The sequence below is a fragment of the Haematobia irritans genome, chromosome 4 (genome assembly GCF_050003625.1).
Source record: "Haematobia irritans isolate KBUSLIRL chromosome 4, ASM5000362v1, whole genome shotgun sequence".
NCBI classification, from domain to species: domain Eukaryota; kingdom Metazoa; phylum Arthropoda; class Insecta; order Diptera; family Muscidae; genus Haematobia; species Haematobia irritans.
Genome location: NC_134400.1, coordinates 80,922,702 through 80,936,060, shown reverse-complemented (window position 1 = coordinate 80,936,060; position 13,359 = coordinate 80,922,702). Strand labels below are relative to the sequence as shown.

The following is a 13,359-nucleotide window of genomic DNA, read 5'->3' as shown; positions in this document are numbered from 1 at the left end:
AAAATTTTTCTGGGGGGGTCTAAGCCCCCTCCCCAGAGGCCTTCCTACGCTTATGATTTGGACTTAAGCATATCAAATTTTTGGCGAAGCCTTATTAACATGCCAAGCGCATGTTAAGCCAAAACAACTGAACTCATAAAACAGTTCTCCCAACATACAAGAAGTTTCACAGAAATTGTGTTTAAAAACTCTACCCGAACACACATTTTGTCTACGTAGGAACATATGAAAAACATATTTTTCTAACAGTGTAGAATATCAGTATATCTTTTTTTAAAAAGTTATAAAAAGTCCATGTAAGGAGTCTTTTTTGAGCTCAGTTGGCTTTAACTGTCAGTTAACAGAAAGTAAAAAAGTATGAAGTAACGTAAAGCAAAGCAAATATCTTCTCTCCGGTTTACGTCAACTGAAAAATGTTCAGGCAAGATTACAGATATGTCGTTAGCTATCGTGGCACTAACGGATCCTCATGAAAATTGGGCAAAATTTACATATTAAACTCTTCGTAGAATGATTTAATTTGGACAAGGATATACATTTTTGGTATGTTAGAATTCTTATATTGCAGTTATGATTCCAAGAATCAATTTTCGTTCATTTCTGATGTTTTGAGAAGAAATTACGTAACATAGAATATATGCAAATTCTCGCAGATGATCGGCACAAAACCAAATTATTTCAAAGTTATAAATCAAATATTCAAACAATTTTACGAAGTAATTTCTAACTTTTCTGCTGCACGGCTAGTTTCAATGTTTCTCATTTAACACAAGGGGAAGTGAGAGCGCAAAATCCATAGAGGCTACGAAATCCGGATGAATGGACACTGGAGAAACAGGGCAACGAAAATACTGTGGGGTAATCCAAAACAAAGAAAAGACTGAATAACTACTGAAAGAGTGGAGGATGTTAGTCACAAAGGTCGTGGGAATCAAGGCACCTAGAGTTTGTGTGAATAAGAGCAGCGGATGATTGTGCCACTGACCTGTTTTTACCATACCATGCCATATCGGATCTCATTTAGGTATAGCCCTCATACAAACCGATCTCCAGATTTAAGTTCCCGAACTTCTTGGGGAGCAAATTTCACCTGATAAGTTAGGTTAGGTGGCAGCCCGATGTATCAGGCTCACTTAGACTATTCAGTCCATTGTGATAACACATTGGTGAACTTCTCTCTTATCACTGAGTGCTGCCCGATTCCATGTTGAGCTCAATGACAAGCGACCTCCTTTTTATAGCCGTGTCCGAACGGCGTTCCACCTTGCAGAGAAACCACTTAGAGGAGCTTTCAAACCCTCAGAAATGTCACCAGCATTACTGAGGTGGGATAATCCACCGCTGGAAAACTTCTTTGGTGTTCGATCGAAGCAGGAATCGAACCCACGACATTGTGTATGCAATGGGCATGCTAACCATTGCACCACGGTGGCTCCCTGATGATTTGCTTTCTAATCATTATGCGAAAAGTTGTTCATATACGTTCATTATTTATGATATCCGGCTCGAAGGAGCAAAATGTTCGAGGATGAACAATGAAGAGCTGAAAAGTGAAAAAAATTTGCCTTCCGAAATGTAAACTTCAGGAATATTTATTTTTTTTTGTTTTAGAATGTAATTTTAATCTAAATTCATTATTTATTACTAGATGTAAGTTTTAAATTAGTTCTTAAGTTTAATCTTTGGACGTCAATTGCCTGTTTCGGTATCAGGCTAACATGAAGTTTAATCTTTTAGTTTAAAAATATTTACAAAATAAAATCCAATTTTAATTCAACTTTAGGAACGGTGTAAATAAGGGTTACTTTTACTTTACTGACAATCAATGCAATTGTGCAATATAGTTGTAAGTAGAAATAATAAGTGCAATTTATATTTAACTTTTTGTGAATTATAGATTTAAGTCGAAATTTGAGTATTTTATGTACAATGAATGTTTGGTGTTGTGATTTTGTTCTAATGATGTTTGTTATTAGTGGCCGGCACTTTTTTTGGGTGTATGATTGGGGAATGGGTTGATTTGATGTTGATGTGTCTTTATGTGTCACTGTTCTCTGATTGCCTTCATTAATTGTTTACCTGTAAATGTTCTTTGTAAATGTAAATGTTCACAAACAATTTGTTTTATTTATTCGATTTTATTTTTATACCCTCCATCATAGGATGGGGGTATATTAACTTTGTCATTCCGTTTGTAACACATCGAAATATTGCTCTAAGACCCCATAAAGTATATATATTCTGGGTCGTGGTGAAATTCTGAGTCGATCTAAGCATGTCCGTCCGTCCGTCTGTTGAAATCACGCTAACTTCCGAACGAAACAAGCTATCGACTTGAAACTTGGCACAAGTAGTTGTTATCGATGTAGGTCGGATGGTATTGAAACGGTCCACTTTTACGTATAGCCCCCATATAAAGGGGCCCTCAGATTTGGCTTGTGGAGCCTCTAACAGAACCATATTTCATCCGATCCGGCTGAAATTTGGTATATGGTGTTGGTATATGGTCTCTAACAATCATGCAAAAATTGGTCCACATCGGTCCATAATTATATATAGCCCCCATATAAACCGATCCCCAGATTTGGCTTGCGGAGCCTCAAAGAGAAGCAAATTTCATCCGATCCGGCTGAAATTTGGTACATGATGTTGGTATATGGTCTCTAACAACCATGCAAAAATTGGTCCATATCGGTTCTTAATTATATATAGCCCCCATATAAACCGATCCCCAGATTTGGCTTGTGGAGCCTCAAAGAGAAGCAAATTTCATCCGATCCGGCTGAAATTTGGTACATGGTGTTGGTATATGGTCTCTAACAATCATTCAAAAATTGGTCCACATCGGTCCATAATTATATATAGCCCCCATATAAACCGATCCCCAGTTTTGGCTTGTGGAGCCTCTAAGAGAAGCATAATTCATCCGATCCGGCTGAAATTTGGTACATGGTGTTGGTATATGGTCCCTAACAATCATGCAAAAATTGGTCCACATCGGTCCATAATTATATATAGCCCCCATATAAACCGATCCCCAGATTTGGCTTGCGGAGCCTCAAAGAGAAGCAAATTTCATCCGATCCGGCTGAAATTTGGTACATGATGTTGGTATATGGTCTCTAACAACCATGCAAAAATTGGTCCATATCGGTCCTTAATTATATATAGCCCCCATATAAACCGATCCCCAGATTTGGCTTGTGGAGCCTCTAAGAGAAGCATATTACATCCGATCCGGCTGAAATTTGGTACATGGTGTTGGTATGTGGTCTCTAACAATCTTTTAAAAATTGGTCCACATCGGTCCATAATTATATATAGCCCCCATATAAACCGATCCCCAGATTTGGCTTGCGGAGCCTCAAAGAGAAGCAAATTTCATCCGATCCGACTGAAATTTGGTACATGATGTTGGTATATGGTCTCTAACAACCATGCAAAAATTGGTCCACATCGGTTCATAATTATATATAGACCCCATATAAACCGATCTCCAGATTTTGTTTGCGAAGCCTCAAAGAGAAGCAAATTGCATCCGATCCGGCTGAAATTTGTTACATGGTATTGGTATATGGTCTCTAACAATCATACAAAAATTGGTCCACATCGGTCCATAATTATATATAGCGCCCATATAAACCGATCCCAGATTTGGGTTGCGGAGCTTCAAAGAGAAGCAAATTTCATCCGATCCGCCTGAAATTTGGTACATGATATTGCTATATGGTCTCTAACAACCATGCAAAAATTGGTCCACATCGGTTCATAATTATATATAGCCCCCATATAAGCCGATCCCCAGATTTGGCTTGCGAAGTCTCCAAGAGAAGCAAATTTCATCCAATCTGGTTGTAATTTTGAACATGGTGTTAGTATATGATCTTTAACAACCGTGCCAGAATTGGTCCATATCGGTCCATAATTATATATAGCCCCCATATAAAACGTTCTCCAGATTTGACCTCCGGAGCCTCTTGGAGGAGCAAAATTCATCCGATCCGGTTCAAATTAGGAACGTGGTGTTAGTATATGGTCGCTAACAACCATACCAAAATTGGTCCAATCACACAAAAATTGGTCCATATCGGTTCATAATCATGGTTGCCACTAGAGCCAAAAATAACCTACCAAAATTTTATTTATATAGAAAATTTTGTCAAAATTTTGAGAAAGATTTTCCAAATTTTATTTCTATAGAAAATTTTGTTCAAATTTTATTCGGTTCATAATCATGGTTGCCACTCGAGCCAAAAATAATCTACCAAGATTTTATTTCTATACAATATTTTGTCAAAAGTTTATTTCTATAGAAAATTTTGTCAAAATTTTTATTTCTATAGAAAATTTTGTGAAAATTTTATTTCTATAGAAAATTTTGTTAAAATTTTATTTCTGTAGAAAATTTTGTCAAAATGTTATGTCTACTTTGTCAAACTGAATTATATACGTATTGGATCGATCTTTTTTGATTTAATATATACCACGTATGGACTTACATACAATTTAGAAGATGGTGTTAGGAGGTTTTAAGATACCTTGCCATCGGCAAGCGTTACCGCAACTTAAGTAATTCGATTGTGGATGGCAGTGTTTAGAAGAAGTTTCTACGCAATCCATGATGGAGGGTACATAAGCTTCGGCCTGGCCGAACTTACGGCCGTATATACTTGTTTTTGTTCACTAATGTCTTTCACTACACTCGTAACTTATCGCGGGGGGAGATCGATTATGCGTGCGCGAATTGATGGTCGGTTCAAGACTGGTTCGTTGCCCTCTTGAGTGATACCTAGTAGCCGATGCAAAGCTTAGTGACAAAACTACAAGCATCTATCAAAGGGCAACTTTCCAGGTAAACAAATAGAAAAACAAATGGACACAAAGATTAAAATTTATTTGTGCCGCTACGCACAGTGTGTCAAAACGGGTTAAACGAAACTTTGAACATTCTGCCCCCGCGAAAGAGTGTAGTTTACCTTACCTTATTGGTTGCCGACCTCGGTTGGACTACTGACTGGTCTCACGAAAACATAACCCCAATCCGTGAGTTGGGCAAACACTCTGCCAAGACCCGTCTGTACGACTCCATCTCGCCGTAAGTAGGCATAAGCACTCGCGCCCACTTCCACGTCAATTGACTCATTGCCCCTGGGATCGATATCGGCCAGCTCATGATCATCCATATTTGCAGCAGGGTCCTCAATGATGGGGTCGGAATATGAGCGTCTGGATAGGTCACGAGTCACCACACCCTCAAAAAAATCGCTTCTTTAACATATGTTCCAAACATATTTTGCAGGAAGCACATATAGTATTGGATACTGCCGAAACATTAATATGTTTGTTTTATGTGAACATATTATATGTTTGGAAGCATTTTGAGCCCAAAAATATTATATGCTTGGAAGAATTTTTCCCAAAGACGATTGTGCTCATTGCCTAACATACTCGTAATTTTCACTTCCACGAAATATTTTAGTTCTTGGCACCCTTTTCTGTAATACAAATAATGTTGAAGAAATTATTCACTTTTATAATTTTTTTAAATTTTACCTTTCGCCTGCACGGAGAATCGAACCGAGGACCATACAGTTAGTAAGCCAACACACTATCCACTGGACTACGTAGCTGTTATAGTCACCAGTAGATAATTATCGTTATAAGTTACATTTATATAGCATAGTTTACAGCGCCCACGAGCCCATGCAAACATAACATTATTTAACACAAACATACATTTGTTTGCCACGTGGAACAGTGGTTAGCATGTCTGCCTTGCATGCAAAGGGTCGTGGGTTCAATCCCTGCTCCGACCGAACACTTTTTTTTTAATTTACACATTTATATTTATACTATATTAAATTTTTATAATGAAACTTCGAAATGTGGATTATTAAAGATTTATAGTCTGTAACAGTGCTTGATATAAACGAAATTGACTGATTTTTGGATAAAATATTTTAAATTTAAAATTTGGAAGGAATTAAAAAAACTCTAACAAAAGAAGAACGTGGAGTCGAATATAAACATACATAAATAATTTTATAATATAAACATAAATTTATTTAGGCGTGAACATTTTTTACCAGCATTTAACACCATCGCTCTAAAATGCCTTTTCTTTTTCTTTAATAATTCATTTTAAAGAAAATAAACTTTTTAAATTGTTTTAGCTGCAAAACTCGAACTTAATGCCCGCTTTTATATTTGAAGGTATCCGTCAACTCCTCGTGGACTACTTATTAATATAGAGGAACTAAACTTTGTTTTTATACATTTTACTGTGTAATTTTTCATTATTTCCTCCTTATTTCATTTTACTGTCCCAACTCTAAAGAGTATAGTGCCCTTTCGTTATTTTTATGAAGACCCCTGATTTCTTTTAACGAACCGAGGAAAAAATTGTGCCCATAATGCCAAAATGATAAACAAAAAATATGTCCACACATACATAAAATGCTGCTCTCAAGGCGAAAACATATGCTATTTGTTTTTCAAATATCTATTCTCTTGGTTCCGAATGTCTATTCTCTTTATTCAAATTAAATAATCTTTAGACTTAAGCATATAAAATTTTTGGCCTTATCATAAAACAGTTTTCCGAAACAACATACAGAAATTGTTCTCTTTTTCACAGAAATTGTTCTCTTTTGATTCTTTCGCTGTGTTATGTTGAACGAATATCTGAATTTGCGTATACAATTTTCAACATGAGCTTTGAAAATCTATTGAAGTTTAAATCAATGATATTTTTACATAAACTCATCTATACCCGAGAACCAAATTATCTCTTCGAGAGACTTCAATTTGCCAAATCAAATCGTGGCAATCGAATAATCCAGTTCCGATATAAAAGCCTAATATCTGAAAGGCAATTTTACATATCCACCATTCGTCTTTGGAACAACCTCCCAAATCATATACAAACAATTGGTAACATGTCTAAATTCAAAAAGAAATATCTCAAATATTAGCATAATTACCTCAATATATTGCAATATAAAAACATTTTCACATATTATTCACATTAATTTAATTTTTTTATAACCTCATATTCCAATGTAATTAAATCTTTGTTCCTAACACCATCACTTATAAGGAGAAATCCTTGTCGTGTTAGTAGAAATTTAAACAAATAAATAAATAAATAAATAAATAAATGACTAAGAATGAATGATATCTTTCGTCAACTCTCCCGGTTTCCGTCTCTATTTCTTTCTCTATACTCTCTCTGTCGCTTTGAATAAAATATCACAACATATGTATGTTTAAATTTATATATGTTTGCATTCACACATATGAATTTTATGAAACATTCATGCCTTAAACATAATATATTCTAACATATTAACATAGATGTCCCAAACATTTAGTGTTAGTTTAGGAACATTACATGTTTGCACTTAAATATATTGTGTTTAAACACATTTTGTTTATATCGGAACATATGAAAAACATATTTTTCTAACAGTGCAGAGCTCTAAGTTTATATACCAGGCGGCTTCCATAGCATCGTGCTCTAAGTCGGATTGTGGCAAAGGTACGACCATCTCTTTCCCTTGTTGGGATTCGAAGCCGGGTGACGGTCGATGAAGCAACTCGGGTGTATGTGGCAGCTTGGCATAACAGCACTCTTACACTGGCCCAGTCCTCAGACTCCTCAGCCATCATATCCACCTGGGCTGTGGGAATAAAAACCGACGATCGATGGTACGGTAACTCTACCGGCGGTGGCGTATAGCGTCCAAATGTTTCCCGCAGCTGAGGAGCCCCATGCAACATCGTGTGGTGAAGGAGGTTGCATTCCCGACACGCGGTGAGGACTGGGCAGTCCGGAGCCAGATGACTGTGCGCCAGGCAGTTACGGCAGTAGCTGCGGCGCTCTACAGTTTCATACCGTTGATATGGAGTCTGTCGCCGGAAGAAGGCGCATGATCTTATTGGATGGTCGTCCTGGCATAGACCTCATGCGTACTACCAGTGTGCAGGTCGGTGTCGGCGATTGGGGCGAGAGGGTCCGTTTGGCGAAGGGTCGCGAACTGGTAATACCCCGGCCATTTCTGTAACAAAAGTTTTGTGAGTACCGTGTTTTTTGATGAATTTGTGATATGCTAGTCAGTCCGAAAAAAATTTTACTATCTTCGCTATGGGTCGGCTGAGCATACCGCTAGCGGTTCTAATGTCTACTACTCGAATATTTTTGTCAGCGCCTTCGTAGGTTTTGACAATCCTCCCTAGTTTCCATAAATTTGAAGGTAAGTGATCATCTTTTATAATAACTAAATCATTTACGACAAGGTTTTGTTGTAATTTGTTCAAATATTCCGATTTCCACCATTGAAAAAAATTCTGAGAAATTACCTTTAATCGTGTCCACCGATTTATTAATGTCACATTCTCTTCAGAAATATCGGGGTCTGCCGGGGTCAATAATGGAGAACCAATCAGAAAATGTCCTGGGGTCAAAGGCGCTAACTCTGAAGGGTCATCACTGCTTGGCGAGAGTCGCTTCTTTTGAGTCAAAGCTAAATATTCTTCGGCAAAATAATGTTTTTGAGTAACGATGATTAGGCGAGTTTTTCAAAAGAGGATATATACTCCAACGCAATTCGAGATCGGTTTGAACCTGTATTCCGCCAAAACCGCATTGCATATGATAGTACTCGATAAGAGGCATTTTGGACCCAAAAATATTATATGCTGAGAAGAATTTTCTCCCAAAGAATATTGTGCTCAAAATTTGTTTTCTGCCTAATTGTATATTGCCTCACATTTTTTTCACTTCCATGAGTTTTTTTAGTTCTTAGCACCTTTTTCTGTAATACAAACATTGTAGAAGAAATTATTAAATTTTATAATTTTTTTTTTTCAATTTTACCTTTTGCCAGACGGGGATTCGAACAGCGGACCACACAGTTTGTAAGCCAGCACACTAACCACTGAGCTACGTAGCTGTTATGGTCATCAAGAGATAATTATCGTTATAAGTTATATTTATATAGCATAGCTTGCGGCGCCCGCGAGCCGATGCAAACATAACATTGTTAAACATACATTTGTTGACAGCGTGGAGCAGTGGTTGGTCGTCCGCCCTGCGTGACAGGGGTCCTGGGTTCGATCCCTGCTTCGACCAACACCATTTTTTTTAAATATATTTTTTAACATATATTCCAGATTCGTTCGGAAGTTCCCGAAAAGGTGTTCAGCATTACATACTATTTTATTAAATTTTTACTACGAAATTGTAAAGTGTGTTTTATAAAAGACTTAAAGTCAGAAAAGAAAAGTGCTTGATATAAACGAAATGGACTGAGTTCAAATCAAATATTATTTTTTTATTGCAACAATAAAAATTGTGTAACAAATAAAGGTTTTTGTATACAAGTTTAAAATTTTCGAAGAAATTCAAAAACTCTTACAAAAGAAGAACGTGAATTCGAGTATATGAAAATATTATTCCATCGAATCCTAAGGTTAAAGGTTAAGGTTAAAGTGGCAGCCCGATTAAGATTCAGGCTCACTTAGACTATTCAGTCCATTGTGATAAATAATAAATCCTAAGGTTAACGATAACCATTCAAAAGCACATTATATTTAAATTCTAAACAGTAATTTTACAACAGCACATAAATTTATTTTGGTGTGAACAATTGTTTGCTAGCATGTAACACCATTAATTTGGAAATACAAATAAATATGAATTTTTATTAACGAATAATTTTGTACTTAATTTAATTCTTAAGGCCGGTATAAATTGGTATTATCGAGTTAAAATGGCCATATTTACCCTTTTACTTTTCTTTAATAATTTCTTTTAAAGAAAATAAACCTATTCAATTGTTGCTTTGGATCTTTCCCCACCATGTTATAATACACTTTACCGGAAAAAGTTGTAATGTTATTCTGGTTTTGCCGCCAATATGAGAAATAATTTTAGCGGCAAAACTCGAACTCAATGCCCGCTTTTATTTTAGAAAAAATCCGTCAACTCCTCTTGGACTACTCATTAATAAAGAGGAACTTATCTTTGTTTTTATAGATCTTACTGTTTAATTTTTCACTGTTTCGCCCTGTTTTCATTTTACTTTCACAACTCTAAAAAGAGTGCACTGAAAAAATATTGTCGTGAGGCCAAAGAGTTCATGTCCTTAAAATAAGAATACAACTTTTGCTTAGCTTAGAAGACGCATTTCTCTAATATAAAGTTTTTTCCATGTTCAAAGGTCGATACTTTCAATGAAGTCGTGTTGTCGTTATAATTAAGTGATTTGACTTAAAAATGGGTATCATAACATGAAAGAACAAATTTTTGGACTAAGGTCAACTTGACTTTAATAATTCAGAAAAATTCTTTAAAATTAATGAAACTGTCTTTAAATTTGTTGCATTTTTGCATCTTGACTACAAGGCAAAAATCATTAAAAAATAAGATATGTTTTTCAATACTTTATTTTAAAGACATTTTTTACTTGAAACATAGCATAATTTCTACTGGAAGTTTTGTTTTTAACGGAAATTTTATAGCATATGAAAAAAAACTGAAAAAGCGAAAAATTGGAATGTGCCTCGTAGAGTCAAGTACACAAAACCGCATTTAAAAAAGAATTGTGACTTAAAAGCATCCTTTGTATTCTCCACTTCTTTGGTTCGGAATCAATACCAAAACTGTTAAAGTGGAGACACAATCTTTGGAACCGGACATGCTTTTTGTTCAGTGTATAGTGCCCTTTCGTTAGTTTTTATGAAGATCCCTTTAATTACCTTTGTTTGAATATTTTGACTTACTCGTCCTACGTTCCGATTTGTTTTGACGAAACAAAAAAATTGTGCCCGTAATGCGAAAATGATAAACAAAACTCATGCTCTTTTTTTCAAATATATTTTATCTTGGTTCCAAATAAATTTTCTCTCCGAATACTCATTTTAATATTTTACTTAAGCATATACAATTTTTGGCGAAGTCTTATATTACAACATATATATGTTTACTCATAATATGTAAATTTATACTTGTTTATATTCACACGTAGTATTTTTCCTATATTTAATGAAATTTTCTTTGTGTATATATATTTGTAATGCGCCAATTGGTTACTTTCATTATTTTACTTCCAGCATACACTTTGTCTCTCTTTGTAAACACATATATGTTTATGGGCTATTTCTAAATTAATATATGTTTGAATCCAAGCATATTATATTTACAAACATTTTATGTGACATATATGTTAATATGTTAGAACATATTATGCTAGTTTATGAACATTATATGTTTGCACTCAAAAATATTGTGTTTAAAAATTTGAATTCCAAACATATAATGTTTATACCCAAACATATGAAAAACAGCCTTTTTCGTCCGTGTGGTGAACAACCACGAATTGCGATATCGACTGGGTTTCAGAGTCGATTCAGAGTCCACGTGATTCCAGTTTTCATTACCGACGCTTTCTAAAATTTCCGAAACTCGATTTCTGACAAAAGTGTTCCAAGAACACGGCGGAAGCCAGGCTAAAACTATGGTGGAGTCAGTCCAGAAATGTGTCGTAAATTGCGTTATTTGTAGATTTGGAATGATTGCATTTTGATAACATAACCGCTCCACATAACTCTAATCTCGGTAGATATATTTTCTTTATTGGAGCCACACGAGTTTTGGCTGCTAAAAGAAAAGTGTCTACTTGGTTTCCGATTTCTACTCAAATATAAAGCGTTGCAGCGTACGGGCTTTCTGTCGCGTCACAGAAACCGTGTATTTCGACCGCGCTTGAGGGTGAAAATCGAATCCATCTTCGTACAGATATAGTATTAATAATACGGGTCTTAATGTGTCATCCCACCCTATTTTATCTAACCAGACTTGCTGCATCACTAATTTGGCAACTACAATAATCGGAGCACGCCAGCCGCAAGGGTCGAAAAACTTGGCAATGTCGATAAAACTTCGCGTTTAGTGAAAATTTGTCTTTCTTCAACAGTTGGCGCTTTGAATGAAAAAGTATCTGTCGCTACATTCCATCGAATGCCTAGGGTCTTCGTTGACGATCCTTCAGAAAGATCTAACCAATTGACAGGCAATAATAAATCAGGATGTAGGTCATTTAATAGACGTGGGTCGTTAGAGGTCCATTTCCTCAACTCGAAACCAGCAGATTAATTGTTTTCTAGCGGCGATTGTGTCTTCAATAGTGTGCCCACCCGCTAATACATCATCAACGTATAAATTTTCTTTTATTATTTTTGAGCCCAAAAGGTATGAGCAGGGATCCGGAGCGGAGCGGAGCGGAGCGGAGCGGAGCGGAGCGGAGCGTGGAGCGGAGCGGAGCAAGCCCTTTTTTTGCCGGAGCGGGAGCGGAGCGGGAGCGGCATTTCTAAAATCCGGAGCGGAGCGGGAGCGGAGCGGTTTCCAAATGAAAAACCGCTCCGCTCCGAATAAAATATTACTTGAATGAAATGTGTAACTTTGAAATTACACTGTGTAGGTAATTTCAAATTTAGCTAGTACTTAGCGTAGTGTGAGTAAACGTTTAAAATGTACGATATGTATTTTTGTTCGTACGTACATTGGGGAAAACACAACGTGGTTTTTAGTAATTGTTTTCAAAAACGGCAAATGTCAAAATATATATCTAGTATGTGTTGTAAAAGTAACAACAGTACTTTCGATCAATTTCATCCCGTATTACTACAAAGATGTTTGTAATGAACGTCAAATAAATGCAATTCAACGATCTTATTTATATTTAATTTTTTAGTTTTCTACACTGAAAAAAATATTGTCGTGAAGTCAAAGATTCCATGTCCTTAGAATAAGAATGCAAATTTTGCTTAACATGGAAGACGCATTTCTCTAAAATAAAGTTTTTTATACCCATCACCATAGAATGGTGACAGGGGTATAATAAGTTTGTCATTCCGTTTGTAACACATCGAAATATCGATTTCCGACTATATAAAGTATATATATTCTTGATCAGGGAGAAATTCTAAGACGATATAACGATGTCCGTCTGTCCGTCTGTCTGTCTGTTGTAATCACGCTACAGTCTTCAATAATGAAGCAATCGTGCTGAAATTTTGCACAACCTCGTCTTTTGTCTGCAGGCAGGTCAAGTTCGAAGATGGGTTATATCGGTCCAGGTTTTGATATAGTCCCCATATAAACCGACCTCCCGATTTGGGGTCTTGGGCTTATAGAAATCGTATTTTTTATCCAATTTGCCTGAAATTGGAAATCTAGAGGTATTGTAGGACCACAAATACGTGTGCCAAAAATTGTAAGTATCGGTCCATATTTTGGTATAGCCCCCATATAGACCGATCTCCCGATTTTACTTCTTGGGCTTATAGAAACCGCAG

The 13,359-nt window shown here is 36.1% G+C and overlaps 1 protein-coding gene across 2 annotated transcripts in view; it reads left to right on the top strand.

The window, feature by feature from the left end:
* LOC142234685 (uncharacterized) overlaps positions 1–13,359 on the top strand; it is a 62,557-nt gene that overhangs the window by 44,544 nt on the left and 4,654 nt on the right. The gene's annotated exons all lie outside the window — the stretch shown is intronic.